Source organism: Pelodiscus sinensis, chromosome 6 (assembly GCF_052426305.1).
Source record: "Pelodiscus sinensis isolate ZL-2025 chromosome 6, ASM5242630v1, whole genome shotgun sequence".
NCBI classification, from domain to species: Eukaryota; Metazoa; Chordata; order Testudines; family Trionychidae; genus Pelodiscus; species Pelodiscus sinensis.
The window spans coordinates 33,418,177-33,434,469 of NC_143057.1; the positions used below are offsets into that span (position 1 = coordinate 33,418,177).

The 16,293-nt window shown below is 43.9% G+C and overlaps 1 protein-coding gene across 6 annotated transcripts in view; it reads right to left on the reverse strand.

Moving 5' to 3' along the window:
* APBA1 (amyloid beta precursor protein binding family A member 1) overlaps positions 1–16,293 on the reverse strand; it is a 146,612-nt gene that overhangs the window by 97,914 nt on the left and 32,405 nt on the right. The gene's annotated exons all lie outside the window — the stretch shown is intronic.

The window sequence follows — 16,293 nt, forward strand, 5'->3', positions numbered from 1 at the left end:
GAGAGGAAGGGATGCAGTTAATCTGAAATAAAACCACTATAACCAGAAGGAAAAGGCACATCGTATTTCCGAAGACTATTTCATTTTTGCAGCAGGGACAAAATGACTTACAAGAACCCAATCTGCTTGAATTTTCAGCTTCAGAAGAAGAACAAGATGCCTTCTCCATGACACCAATACTCTTCTGATGGGAGTCAAATATTTGTTGGAAATTTATTCTTGGCACATAAGAAAAGCTTGACTACAGCAACAGCAATAATTAAACACCTTTCAAGCACCTTCATTATGTGTGATGTAAATTTTTTCATTGCTATTTAGACACATCACAGCTGATGGAGCGACTTTGATATCTATCTATCTATCTATAGAGAGAGAGAGAGAGACTACGAATTTAACCGTAAAACATTCTGTCAAATCCTAGTGTTTGAGATATCTATTTTTGTTTTTAAAAACATGGATATCTACTTGAAATTGCATATGTTTATAAAATCATGAAAGGAGTTAAATGGAAAGCAATAATCAGAAAAAAGTGATATGCACAGTCGAACACCTCCAAATTGTTTTTATTTTTAAGACCGGGGGGCAAGTAGCAGTGGCATCAACTGATTCTTCTTTGGAATTTGTGCGATCACATTCATCAGGTAAGCATCAAGGCTTCTATGTTCTTAGAACTCATGTCTGTTTCCCTGGATCAAATGCAACCCTGATGTAACTCCATGGAAAGGAAAATACAACAGGCTATTATACATGCAGTTTTTATATTATGGGAAAGATTTTCAAAAGTGTACAGCTGAGGTTGCCAGCTGTCTGTTTTTAGACCAGAACACCTGGTAAAAAAGGGACTTTGACAGCTTCAGTTGGCACCCCAACCGGGCCTTTAAAAGTTCAACTGGTGGCACAGCATAGCTAAAGCAAGCTCCCTGCCTGCTGTGGCTCCAGGTGGCTCCCAGAAGCAGCGATATGTTCGGCAGAGGGTTCTGCACACTGCTCCTGACCCAAGTATAGGCTCTGCAGCTCCCATAAACTGGGAATCTCAGCCAATGGGAGCTGAGGGGTGGCACCTGAGGATGGGGCAGCATGCAGAGCTGTCTGGCTATGTTCTTCACAGGAGCTGGGGGAGTAGGCTGCTGTTTCTGGAGCTGCTTGAGTTAAGTGCCACTCAGAACATGCATCCCTGAGCCTTCCCACACCCGAACCACCTGCCCCAGTCCTGATCCTACTCCTACCCTGCAAACCCTTCAATCCAGCCCAGAACAGCCTCCTGCATCCCTAACCCACTGTCCCCAGCAAAGAGCTTGTCCTTCCTCCCTCCCGCCCCAAAGCTGCACATCTGCATATGCCTCCGAGCACATAACAAAATTTATTCTGCATGTGGACAAGGACTCCATTTCGGGAGAGTCAGGGAAGCAGCAGCTGTGCACTCCAGAATGCAGCTAGCTTTTCATCCCATTCCCAGGATGCTAAGGGAGTCAGGGGAAAGTACTGTACTTGCATTCCGTGCATGCCCCTCACACCCAGCTAGTGAGTATCCAGATACTCTTTAGTCTGGTAGTAGTACTTCACTGAAGAGTGGTGGGTTTCTTGAAGTAATTAAGGTATATATGTTAGGGCCATCTAAGTGTAAGCGTTTACATGGTTAACCAATCATCCTGGGCTCATTGATTACCATGCACAGTTACATTCAGGCTCCCATCACAACACTGCTGCCTGTGTCTCACCAGCAGCAGCATGGGCGGGGAGGAGGCAGGAGCCAATTCATGAGGGGAGCCGGCTCTTAATTTTTTCAGCAGTTATACGTTTACTTGAATAAATGAATTTTCACATCCCTAATACAGGTAATGTTTTCTATAAAGTAGGTTATCTTATGACACTACACCCGCACCCTCTCTAGGGATGGCCGGGTAGACGCAGAAGGGGTAGAAGATTGGGGTGAACTTATAAATGACCCATGACATGCCCTGAAATTTGTTTTTTTGAATAACACCCTGATATCAGCTGGCTTACTTGTCTTCTCTTTTGCATGAAAGTAGACTGCAGAATGTAGAATTGCATAACGTTCTGGGCAGTATACTAGTCCTGATTACTAGATTTAAGATTTATATCGGGAAATATGAGACATGCCTGTTAATAGAGCTTTCTGGGTGGTAAAATGCCAAATAATACAGCTTTTACTGTGCCAGCTTATAGCTAATAGCACAGGTTAAGCAACACATACTGCAACATTTTGCAGCATGAGAAATGCCTCACAGCTAGTGAAAGTCTTAATCTCAAACTGTCTTTTCAGCTGTCACATGTCACAACTTTAACAGGAATGCCACAAATGAAAATACAGTGCTTTTCAAATGGCAGTTTATTTAATTCACCAAGAAACACATCAACATTGCTATACTCACCAATCAAGTACAGCAGGGCTTCTCAAACTTGTAACTACCAACGCCTACGTTTCTGACTGTCCTAATACTCAACTCCTATGGAGCCTTATATTTTGAGCAGTGACTATCAAACACACTGGGCCAAACTCAGGGAAGCTGTCTCAGCCCAGCTAACCCTCCTGGGCTAGAGTGGAAAATCACTCCTGTGCAGGAAAGCCAACATTTTTGAGGATAGAAGATTATAATTTCTCTTTATCGTATGTGGCTATTTGGCAGGTCTGTCTTCTAATATCATCTTATAACATTATACCTCTCTTTGGTACCTACTGCCATGTATATCCATGGGTTTTAAGGAAATTACTACATGACATTACTGTAAAGGTGGGTACAAGGTTAACAGAGAGCATACTTCAATGAGAGGCTGTCATTTATTTGCTGTTAAATTAAGATTACATGCTATTCAATATTTTGCAAATAATTTCATTATTAACTTGGATAACAGAGTGTTTGTAAAGTTTCTGTGTGACTCCAAGCTGCCAGCACAAGGGAGGTAAGCACCAGGGGAAGCAAAGAGCTATTTAAGCTAAAGGACAAATGGCTATAAACTGGACATGCACAAATTCAGACTAGAAATTAGAATGCACATAACCAGAGGAGTGAGGTTCTGGAATCTCTCCCTGTAGGCATTGTATGGACAGTGAATTCAGTTTTAATAGAGAACTGGATAAGCACATCAATGCAATAGTGTGACAGGGTTCGGAAGATAGCACCCCTCCAGCAGCAGCGCAGAAGAAAGGGTGGCAGTCCTATATTATACCATCCTTATTTCTGTGCTGGCGTTCCAACCAGCAGCCATTTTCCAGCCAACCATCTCTGAAGGCCACACCACCACCAGCAGCAGTGCAGAAATAAGGGTGGAAATATTGTGAATGCTTACAATAATCCTACCCTCCCACAATTTGCTCTTGGCTCAGGACTCCTACAGTTAAGACATTGAAATTTCAGAATTAAATAGCTGAAATCATAATATTTACATTTTTTAAATCCTATGGCCATAAAATTGAACAAAATGGACCGTGAATTTGGTAGGGCCGTAACTGTAATGGTAATTAAGCACTGGAAAAAGCATTCCAGGGAACTACTCTCCTTGGAGCTTTTTAAGAACAGATTGGACAAACACCTGCCAGGGATAGTCTAGGTTTATTTGGTTCTGCTCAGAGCAGGGAACTAGACTAGACGATCTCTCCAGCCTACAATATTTATTACACTGATGTTAAATTTTTAACCGATACTCACTTTATCTACATAACTATGTGTTAGATTTCTGTTCTTTGTGAAATCTGAAATTATCTCCTTTGAAACACTTCCGTAATTTCCCCCGTACGTTAAAATAACCACAACACCCAGCTGAAGGCAAGAACGTCCCCATGCCCAACTTAGGAAACACTGAGGTTCAGCATCTAGAATTGCCGAGAGATACTAAGCACATTGATTATAAATTCACTCTACGATACTCTGACACTACAGAGAAGGATTTAGTTTAAGAACCTGAGTAGAACAAAGCATTAATTTGTGTTTCGAAACCAGTGCTCAAAACAATGCAATTCACTCTCATTTTCTGCACATGCAATTTCTATTTGAGTTCTCTCGGGGAAGCTATTATAAAACAGCTAAATGAAATGAAGAAAAATTTAACATCTATTTGTGACGCGAATTGAAATGTACTGTGATACTATACTACTTAAGAATCTGACAGTGTTTTGCACTGAACCCAATCTTTTGTAAAATTCTTCATTTCCTCTGTGAATCACCTTGGACATTTTCTGTAAAATACAATCGCCAGGGAGCAGAAGGTGAGAGCAGAGCAGAGCTTAGCGATGGCATCTGAGTCAGTGAGTGACAGTGAAAACAGCCTGCAAAGCATTTCATTTTAAGGCTCCATCTTGGGGGTTTGACATTTTAATTTGTAAGAATCTATGCTCTAGTCTTTACCTCATGCACCCTGAAGGATTCACACAAACAGATGTGAAACAAGCCCAAATCACAACCCACTGGCAGCAAGCATGTCCTCCTCTCCCCATCATGCCCCACATTTCACACCTATGCACCAAGCTACTTATTTAATAGCCGTAGCGTCGCTGTCTCAGGTGAAAACACTACATATGTGAAGAAATGAAACTGATCTAGGCTCCCACCCATTAGTTTAATAAAGTCCTGGAATTTCATATTTAGATGAAAAACATTTTTAAAAAAATCACATTTCCCTAGAGACTAGTGTAGTCCCCTTACTAAAAGTGCCTCTGCTTATTTTCTGGGAAGATCCTGTGTGCTGCAATCTAGCCCCAGAGACTACAATTCCCAGGAGCCCTTGAGGAAACCAGGAAGGAAGTTTTGTTTTGTTTTGGTGTCTGGGTCTCTCCATGTGTGTGGAGAGAGACTCTGAGCAGTCTGTGGACTCTTCCCTTTGTTTTTGGAAAAAAAGGAACCAGGCTGCTGTGGAGGAGTTTTAGCCAGTCCAGGAGCAGTTAGGTTGCAGCTATAGATTTGGATTCAGAGCCTTTGGGACTGGAATCCAGCAGGCTGCTTCTGAATGCCCTTTGGCTGTACCTGTAGCTAGAAGTACCACTCTGCACCCAGCACACAGAAGGAGACTGGCATCATCCACTCCAGCTGCTTCAAGCGCACCGACGCAAGCAAGTGTATGGTACAGTGAGTCCTGAGGAGTGCATACTCTGGGGTGTGATTATTCCAGATTATTGCTGGAATAATTTTATTCCTGGAGGCTCCCAAGGCACACCATTAAGGGCCAGTCAGGGGGAGGTACCGCCATTGTATGTTCTTTATGAGCAAGGGACAGCAGCAAGAGGGTGGATAGGGTTTTCCCCAACTAAACACCACCACCACTGGGATACTCAGGATCTCCCTTTATGTTAAAGCCATCAGGCGCCCAGGCACACCTGTGAATGTGACCTGCTCCCAAGTAACCCGGGGAGGAAAAAGGGGATTACACGAGGAAAACGAGGAGGGTGTTTGCATGTGCTGTGATTTCGAGCCAATATAAAAGATACTTAGCATTCATAAATGAGGCCACAAATAGCTGTTATTTGTATATTATGGCCTAAAATTTACAGGGATTAAGATTTCCACTATTAATCATAACAGGATTTTATTTCCAGGATGTTCAAAAATGTGTGTCATGTATGTATATGTCCTAACTTGGGCATTTCCAAGGCACATATCAAGATGATATACAGGGGCTTGTACATAATTTTATGTTGCTCAGCAACGTGAACAATCTTTTCCCATCAATTTAGCTAGCAAAGCTCTCTCTTCCATTAGCGTACCATGTTTTTACAAGCCATGCCGCAGTTGCGCTGCTATAGCTCTTCTAGAGTGTAAGCTAGCTCTAAGTTGTCCACTGCATATCAGCAGGAACCAGGCACATGTCTTAGGTAGAAAAAGCTGCTATTCTCTCAGTTCCTTTTTAGTTCAGTCTTTTGTGCTAGGCACATGCAGATCACATATCACTATTAAGTCCTTAGGCAGGAAAAATCATCAACCAGAAAGACAAAGCAAACAAGAGTTACACAGGTAATAACAACATAAAATAGCAACATAGATAGTAGTCTTGTGAACACGCTCTAAAACACCTGGGAGTATTATCCCACACAATTCCATTGTAACTTCACTTTAGTCAATGGAGTTACAACAGGGATTAATTTAATACAGTGACTATAAACACATGACTCCATAAATCCACAATTAGGTTTGCAATACTGATTATATGACAGTTGTTACTAGAAGGGTAGAAAGCCCTGTATTTCTGTTTGGTATGTTTTGTAGTATTATTTTCTCAAATTTATTGCTTAATTATAAATGAACTCTATGGAGATCACATACTAAATTATTTTGGGGAATCTCCTGGAAATACAGTTGAAAATATAAAGTAACTCCTTGTAAGAAGGTATTACCATTAATTTAAACCTGAATTAATTGTGATTTGAGGTCAGCAAGATTTCTAGATACAGCTTTGGGCATAAAATGTTCTAAAATGCTCTGACAAAGTGTGTAATTTAAAAGCAATAAATGAGTCTAAGAATTAGCTTCCTAACTGGGTCCTAGGTCCCTTGAGTTCCCACAGAGTGTCTCAATACAGGCTCTCCTATGTTTAGCACCCTCTGGCTTTTTGTTTGGCTTCTTTTTTTTTGCATCACCTTGCAGAGCGTTCCCACCAGACTTCATTCAAAGGATAGTCAACTCCCTTCCCTAATGGAGTTCACCCAGACTTCTCACTAAGCATATGCACTGAAAAGAAACATAAAACAGAATAAAAACTGGTCAACATTTTTCAGACACACACATATATACACACACAGATAAAGAAACAAACAAACAATGGATGCTACAATTTTCAGGAAAAATATACTTACCCATCTTCCACAAGCAGGGAAAAAATCTAGAAGAATGAGGCCTTGTCAACACCACGAGATAAGTTCGATTCTATTAAGGTCAATTTCTGGTCACCCATTTTTGCAAAGCTTTCAGGTCCATGTCCCTACACTGCACAAGAATTCAATGTCATTCAAAGTAGCAAGTCCCCATTAGAGAGACTGCCATCAACTTTGAGAGCGATGCACTATGGGTCGCTATCCCACAATGCCTGTACCACTTTGCATTCTGGGTTATACTCCTGGTGCATGCTGGGACCAAAACTGGGGGGCGGGTGGTTATGAGTTCATGTCATTAGCATCCCATAATGCACTCAACTCCTCCCTCCCTCCTTTGCTTAAGGCAATTGGAAACAGAGAAATTAGGGTGCATCTACTGAGTGCAAGTGGCTTCTGCCCTGCTCTCTGTTAGGGATGTTAGATAGTGTGTAATTGAATAGTTGTGTAACCGCATTACATCTATCTGACAGTCCCTAGAGGCAGGGCAGGTGGCCAGCACGCTTCCAGGCCCATTCCCAGGGAGTCCCTTGCCACCCTGCGCTGCTGCCTCTTTATCAGAGGCAGCAGTGCAGGGTGGCAGGCAGAAGCCAGTCCACGATTGGAGCCAGTTTAAAAACCTCTTATACAGAGGCAGTAACGTGGGGGAGCAGCAGCCCCTGTCCACGGGGGGTCCGAGCTCCCCATGGCCAGAGGCTGCTCTGCAGCAGCAGCCTATCTGCGGGGAGTTCAGACGCCCCCAGAGACAAGGGCTGCTGCCATGGAGCAGCCTCTGACTGTGGCAGGCCCAGGCTCGCAGTGGACAAAGGCTGCTCCATGGGATGCGGGAGTAGCCTCTGTCTGCAGGGAGCTCAGATGCCCTGCAGACGAGAGCTGCTGATGCAGAGCAGCCTCTGTCCGCAGTGAGCCCGGGCCACCGTGGATGGAGGCTGCTTCATGGCAGCCTCCCCAACGCCCCCACCTGTGCTGCTGCTCTGATAGAGGCAGCAGGGCAAGGGGTGGAGGAGGCACTGCAGAGCTGGTGCTGGGCTGGGGGCACTGGTTTTTAAGCCAGCTTCCCCCGACACTGGCTCCTACCTGCCCCTGACCCCACCTCTTTAGGAGGCAGCAAGGGGGGGCAGGTGGGTCGCGAAGCTGGCATGCACGGGGAGCCTACTTGAAAGATGGCTTCCCCATGCATATTGGCTCCCACCTGCCCCCCTCACCCTCCGCACTGATGCCTATCAGAGGCAGCGGGGGGGGGGGGGTCGGGAAGAAGGGGAAGAGTGCATGTAGTCAATAAGATTAACCAATAAGCCTGGGCTTATTGGTTAATCATGTTGTCATCTACACCTTGACATCCCTATTCTCTTTGTTGCTCGCCTATGTGCCCATTTGGTCCCTGAGCACAAGTGACTGCAGAATGGCATGGGAAAGTATCCTACAATGAGGGAAGGAATAAAGCTACACTGCCATGGAACCTGCAGCTAAGGATTAATGAGTAGCTCCAAGAACTTTCTGGGAGATCTCTCTGGAGGATTCCCATGAGATCCCAGCGTGCATCACTACTCTGCTTTTGAACCTACATATAAGAAAACAGGGAGGCCAGCCTGAAGGAGCAGGAAATGCATTGTATGAACGGGGCAGTCATGCAGAAATAATATTCACTAGTCTGTTATTCTAGCATGAAAACAATGTTGGCAATAAGATGAATATTGTAATAAACTGGTGTAATTCTGGACTGCCAGTCCCATAAAGTGAGTTAAATGTAGTAATAAGGGTGAAGTGACAGGGAACAATATAAGAGCAAAGATGGAACAGATGCAGAAACATAAAGAAGCTCAATTAAATGCCTTTCCTGATGATAACCAAGACCAGGAAGGAGGTGGTGAGATGAAATCTTTTATTGTACCAATTTCTGTTGGTGAGAGAGAGAAGCTTTCAAGCTTACTCAGTGCTCTTCTTCAGATCTTGGAAATGTGCAAACTGAACTTTTCAAAGATTTATGATTTGGCCAAATAGATGGTGCTTAGGATGGCAAAGGGCACATCCCTCTCACAAAGCCATTCACTCTGCCAAACTTCAAGACTACCAAAAAAAAATCAATATAAGTGAAACACCACATTTTTTTCTCTACACTCATTCTAATAAACAATTGAATCATTTGGACTGAAAATTCCCTCCCACAAACATACACTCAAAATCAGCCTGAGGCAGACACCCAGTATTGGAAAAATTCAGCCAAATATCATTTGGCAAAGTTATAACACAAGTGAAAACATAGTCTTATAATGAGAATCATAGAATACTAGGACTGGAAGGGACCTTGAGAGGTCATCGAGTCCAGTCCCCTGCCCTCCTGGCAGGACCCAGTACTGTCTAGACCATCCCTGATAGGTTAGATAAATGTCTACTCTTAAATGTCTCAAGAGATAGAGATTCCACAACCACCCTAGGCAATTTATTACCGTGTTTAACTACCCTGACAGTTAGGAACTTTTTCCTTATGTCCAACCTACACCTCCCTTGCTGCAGTTTAAGCGCTTTGCTTCTTGTTCTATCATCAGAGGTCAGAAAGAACAAGTTTTCTCCCTCCTCCTCATGACACCCTTTTAGATACCTGAAAACTGCTATCATGTCCCCTCTCAATCTTCTCTTTTCCAAATTAAAGAAGCCCAATTTTTTCAGTCTTCCTTCATAGGTCATGTTCTCTAGACCTTTAATCATTCTTGTTGCTCTTCTTTGGACCTTCTCCACATCTTTCTTGAAATGCGGTGCCCAGAACTTGATACAATACTCCAACTGAGGCCTAATCTGAGCAGAGTAGAGCAGAAGAATGACTTCTCGTGTCTTACTCACAACACATCTGTTAATGCATCCTAGAATCATCTTGGCTTTTTTTGGAACAGCATCACACTGTTGACTCATATTTAGCTTGTGGTCCACTATAACCCCTAGATCCCTTTCTGCCGTACTCCTTCCTAGACAATCGCTTCCCATTCTGTATGTGTGAAACTGATTGTTCCTTCCTAAATGGAGCACTTTGCATTTGTCCTTATTAAACTTCATTCTGTTCACCTCAGACCATTTCTTCAATTTGTACAGATCATTTTGAATTATGATCCTATTCTCCAAAGCAGTTGCAACCCCTCCAAGCGTGGTATCATCTACAAACTTAATAAATGTACTCTGTATGCCGATATCTAAATCATTGATGAAGATACTGAAGTGCTGGGCAACCTTCATAAGGAGCAACACTACTATAAACACTTGCACAGAAAATTCTGTCAACACCAGAGAATTTGAGAACACGCAGGGATAATAGTGTTGTGCATAACCTCCACGTTCCACAGGATGGGATTTGGGGGAGAAAATTCCCTAAGGGGACTACCTTCGAGAAATACCCCCATATCATCCCTAGAGGAAGTCTGCATGGCACAAGATTTGCACCCTCTCCCCCCAACCAGAAATAAGAAGTCCTCCCCCCAGTGATTTACTCAAGCAGCACAGCTGCGCTAGAACAAAACTTGTAGCTACTCCTCTTTTGCCCAGGGTGGTACCCAGGTGGCAAATGAGAACGTAAGGGTAAGTTTTATGGAGCTGGATACCATGCATCTCACCATGGGCTCATCCCACTTGCACTTCCCTTCAATTCCACACAGTCTCCTTCTACTGGAACACCAGATGTGCAGAAAGAGCTTGGCTAGGCGTTCTGTGGAGAAAGTGCCATGAAGATAACCAACCCTTCCTTGACACAGAAGAGGCAGGACTTGCCCATGAAGAACTCTTCTGCACATGGATCAGGTGAGAACAATCTAACTCAGCAGCATATTGCTCAGTTATTTACCATGTTCCATCAGGGTGCTCCATGCAGTATAATCAGAGGAAGACATGGTCACTGCCATGGACACTCTCAATCTACTTGCCAAAGTCAGTAAAGCTGGCACACTCCATAATACAGGTCAGGGATAGCCACACAGTCTCAATTATGCTGAGATGACTGCTGGTGGCTGATGTTGCTCAGAAAGACAGTGGCGCCTGCCATGAAGAGGGCATGGTAAGAGAGTATACAGACTTACTAATTTCTCTGGGGTGTTCATAGTGAGTGATGGGAAGAGACAAAGTGTTGACCCATAGGTAAGAGTCAGAGGAGAGGCCAATCATGTCTCACATTCCTGGAAATAAGGTGCAATTAGCTACTCTCTGAGCCAAATGTTCTGAATCTGAATTTCACCTTCAGGATTTTGATCATTTCTGATTCTGGCCTGGTATAGTATTAAAGTGGAGTTATCAAAAAACTGCTGCTTTATACTCCTGCATATTTATTTTCTACATGTCTGTTTCATTAGAGAACTAAAAGAAAAACAAAAATGTTTTGGATGTTAAGATACTCGAAGCCAGTGAAGCTTATCCAATTTTAAACCAGTGTAACCAAAATCAGAATTTCATCCACTGCTTTGTTCTGACACACCTATGATAGCGGAGGGACAGTGGAGGGTAAACAATACGGGTGCTGAGAATACAAGCAAATCAACCAACTGCAAAGCACATTTGTTTATTTGCACATGTAAACCTTACTGATTAAAGGTTTATTAAAAAGATTTTGTAAAAATACCCAAAGTTTGGACTATTTAAGATTTCAGATCATTAGCAGAATGCAGCATACATCTTAGTTTGAAAGCCATTTTTTCCATAAACTGCTTCACTGTGGTGGCTTTCAATTGAGGAGGGTATCTACTAAATTTCATTATTTCCCAAATGAAGCTTATATGGAAACAGCAATGGTACAAAACAAGGGCAAGCTGTGTTAAAAACTGTAGACTAAATATGGGGCAATTTCATTAGAGCAGTTTGTAAACAAATAAATGCAATATGAAATAGGAATGTAAAATCCCGTTTAATTGGTTAAGCAGGCAGGGAGCTCCTCCAGACCCCACCTGTTAACCAGAACTAGTTAACCTTTCACATCCTTAATATGAACTAGGGATAACTGGTTAATTATCAGGTAATTGACGAATCAAATAGTCGATGCATTTTTTCATTGACTATTTTAATTAGTCAGTAGGGTGTCTCCACCTTTGAAGCGTAGCAACAGCCTTAGGGTTGTTCCTACACTTGAAAGGCGAAAGCGCCTGTGGCGCTGTTCCTTTAAAACACTGCCACGACGTTTCAAAGTGGCAGCACCACATTGAGCCCGGGATCAGCTGCGGAGTCCCAGGCTCTGTGAGGCACTGCCGCTTTGAAGTACCCCCCTCTTCTCCACCCTCCTTTGCTGCCTCTAATAGAGGCAACAAGTGGGGGAGAAGCAACTAGTCGACTAGTCTATCGACTATCCAATAAGCATTTGCTTATCAGATAGTCAACAAGTCAACTAGTCCTTCAAATACCTAATATGAACAGATTTTAAGAGAGACAGTTATTTAATAGCAGTTGCTTCCCCATTGACTTGACATGACCATCAGTCAGAGTATAAAATAATCCAAGGAACAGGGCTAAAGATGCACTTTCTGTAATACAAATACAGGACTTGGCTGTCTTACAGCCATTTATTCCAATGTTTAACCATCCTGATAGTTAGGAAGTTTTTCCTAATGTCCAACCTAAACCTCCCTTGCTGCAATTTAAGTGCATTGCTTCTTGTCCTATCCTTGGAGATTAAAGAGAATATTTATCCCTCTTCCTTGTAACAATCTTTTAGGTACCTGAAAACTGATATAACATCCTGTCTTAGTCTTCTCTTTTCTAGACTAAATAACCCAATTCTTTCAGTCTACCGTCATGGGTCATTGTTCTAGACCATTAATCATTTCTGGTGGTCTTCTCTGGATTTTCTCCAGTCTGTCTGCATCTTTCAGGAAATGTCACATCCAGAACTGGACACAATACTCCCAGCTCAGTCCTAATCAGATTGGAGTATAGCGGAAGAATTACTTCTCATGTCTTACTTGTAACACTCCTACTAATACAGTACATTGCTTTTTTTGCCGCAGTATTATACTGTTGATTCATATTTAGCTTGTGGACCACTATGACCCCTCAATCTCTTTCTATAGTACTCCTTCCAAGGTAGTCATTTCTCATTTTGTATTTGTGCAACTGATTGTTATACTTTGCATTTGTCCTCATTGAATTTCACCCTATTTACTTTAGGTCACTTGTTCAGTTCATCCAGATCACTTTGAATTATAATTCTATCCCCCAAGGCACTTGCAACCCCTCCCAGCTGAGTATCATCCACAAACTTTATAAGTGCACTCTGTATGCCTTTTTCTAAATAATTTATGAAGATATTGACTGGACCCAGAATTCATCTCTGTGGAACCACACTTGTTTTACCCTTTCAGCATGACTGTGAACCATTGATAACTACTCTCTGGTAATAGTTATACAAACAATTATGTACCAACCTTATAGTAGACCAATCTAGGCTGTTTCTCCCTAGTTTGTTAATAAGGTCATGCAAGACAGTATCAAAAGACTTACTAAAGTCAAGATATTTCACATCTACTGCTTCTTCCTTATACAGAAGGCTTGTTACCTATCAAAGAAAGCTATTAGATTGGTTTGGTACGATTTGTTCTTGACAAATCCATGCTATTACTTATCACCTTATTATCTTCTAGACACTTGCAAAGTGATTCCTTAATTATTTGCTCTATTACTTTTCCTGGTACAGAAGTGAAGCTGACTGGTCTGTAATTCCCTGGGTTGTTCTTTGTCAGGGCTGTTCCCCACTCTGGCACTCTAAGTGCAGAAGAGGGGACATGCAAGAGACCTTAAAAATACCTTGCCTCTAAAGGCTCTGCTTACAAAAACTCCCGAGAGTCACAGATTCACTGCCACCATCAAGTGTCTGACCCCTTCTGTTAAAACCCATGAAGAATCACTTGAACTTCTTCCAAAGGAGTACCCCAAGCTCTTTTACCATAAGAGAGCTTGAAAAAGAAAACAAATTGCAATCTCTAGTAGCTAACCTCTCAGCCTAGGCAGGCACACACACAGACCTATTACATTCCAGGACACAAGAATCAAATCATTGCCTTAAAAAAAGTGATATTATTAGCAAAACAAAAATGTATACTTGATAAAGCATACTTGGTTGCTAGGTGTTACAGAGCAACTGAGAAAAGAGCAGATTAAAACAGAGAAAAATGGCACAACTCAGGTATAGTGAAGGGGGGACGGCAGACCCATGGATTTCACACAGAGAAGTTTAACCATATAGCAAAATAAAGAAAGATAGCCTGATTGTGACTAAACATAGACTAAACATACATTTCTCTATCTAGTCACAATCTGTACTGACCCCGTACTTCAAGGCCCAGTCCATTCCCAGTATTTCTTATAGGCAGGGCTCAACAAATAGTGTGTAGTTTACACCCCAGAAGAGCTGGCGCGGAGCAATCTGCGCATGCGCAGAACCACGCGGCTGGCGAGTGGGGCTCGCCGCCGCTCAGCGAGCCCTGCTTATAGGCATGGTAATTCTGTTTGACTACAGGCAGTCCCCGGGTTACGTACAAGATAGGGACTGTAGGTTTGTTCTTAAGTTGAATCTGTATGTAAGTCGGAACTGGCCTCCAGATTCAGCCGCTGTTGAAACTGATCAGTTTCAACAGCGGCTGAATCTGGAGGCCAGTTCCGACTTACATACAGATTCAACTTAAGAACCCCAGGCATCCCCAAGTCAGCTGCTGCTGAAACTGATCAGCGGCTGATTCCAGGAAGCCTGGGGCAGGGGCTTCCTGTAGTCAGCCACTGGTCAGTTTCAGCAGCTGCTGACTTGGGGACACCTGGGACAGAGCAGCTGGGGTGCTGCTGGGTTGGTCCAGTGGCACCCAGAGCGGCGCTACGGGACCAACCGGCAGCGCCCCAGCTGCTGTACCACAGGCGTCCGGAGCAAAGCCGCGGAGCACGGGGGCAGCAGGACAGCCCAGACGCGCCGTGGCTATCCTGCTGCCCTCGGGCTCCGTGGCTTTGCTCTGCTTTGCTCCCCGTCCCCCTGGTCTGCAGACCAGGGGGACAGGGAGCAAAGCGGTGGAACACGCGGGCAGCGGACAGCCCAGACGCGTCTGGGCTGTCAGCTGGCCACGTGCTCCGCGGCTTTGCTCTGCTCTGCTCCCCGTCCCCCTGGTCTGCAGAGCAGAGCAAAGCAGAGCAGAGCAAAGCCGCGGAGCACGCGGCCAGCGGACAGCCCAGAGGCGTCTGGGCTGTCCGCTGCCCGCGTGTTCCGCCGCTTTGCTTCCTCTCCCTGGTCTGCTGGAGACCAGGGAGAGGGAGGGCCCCATTCATAACTGCGGATCCGACATAAGTCGGATCCGCGTAACTCGGGGACTGCCTGTACTTCATCTTGCTTCCTCCAGCTACTAACTTAGAACTCACACAAAAAGAATGGCAATCAGGTAACCTTTACCATTGAAATTTCAGCACTGTATTGCACTGGTTCTTCTGACAACTGGTTCTTCTGACTGGTTCTCCCTGACAACACTTGTAGCTACCTGAGTTTAATCCTTTAGTCACCGAGTGCTAGCCAGCACTCCTCCTGTCCATCACACTCTTATTTCCTTTATAAAGATGGGCACTATAATAAAGAATAGTTCACTAGACTCTCTAGGAACCACCTTCACAGAGAGAACAGTCGAGCCCAACCAGATAACATGGCACTGGGAGGTTTACAGCTATAGAGACCCTATCAAGAATGCTGTGTCACTTGCTCTGGAAAGTTTCACCCTCAGATAACTGCCTTTTTAAGGTATTCCCCTGTAAAACTCTTAGCATCTATAATGTCACAAAGAGATGCTGTGACGGTGCATTGGGGTTTCCCCATCTCCTGCACCCCCGTAGTGGCACGAACAGACTTCACCAGCCAGTAGAATAGAGGGAGTTTATTGCTTCTCCAGGATACAGCACAGCACAGATATAATCTGGTTACAGGGCAGGCCTAGGATGCCTCAGCCCCCCTTGAGATAGGGGAGACTGGGCCCCTAAATTCCAGCCCCTTCCCTAGGCTGTCTCCTCCATGATCCCAGACAGCAACTCACTAACCATCCCTTCCAGCCCTGCCCCCCAGCCAGGGGCCGCATTCTACCTTCCTTTGTTCCTCTCTCTGGGAGGTAACCGGTAGAACAGGTTACCTCCCTGTCCCATCGGCTACTCGGCTGGGCTGTGGTACAGACAGCAGCCAGTGGGGGTCACCCACAGCCCAAGCCTAGCAACCAGCAAGGTACCCAAACTACGTCACAGATGCATTCTGGGATCTCCTCAGTTAAAGTATCCATGAATTTCACACGAAAGGATTTTTTTTCCCAAGATAAATTAAATGGTTATTTCTATGCTGAATTCCTTTCTACCCTATACACTCGAGAACTGCTAGAGTGAGTTTATTCAGCACATAAATCCAGATTTACCACAATGTTCATGTCAGCTTCATAGTTAACCTTTAGCTAGGAAAAAAACAACAACACGTTCCTCTCATCTTTAATAATTAAAAATAGCCTCAT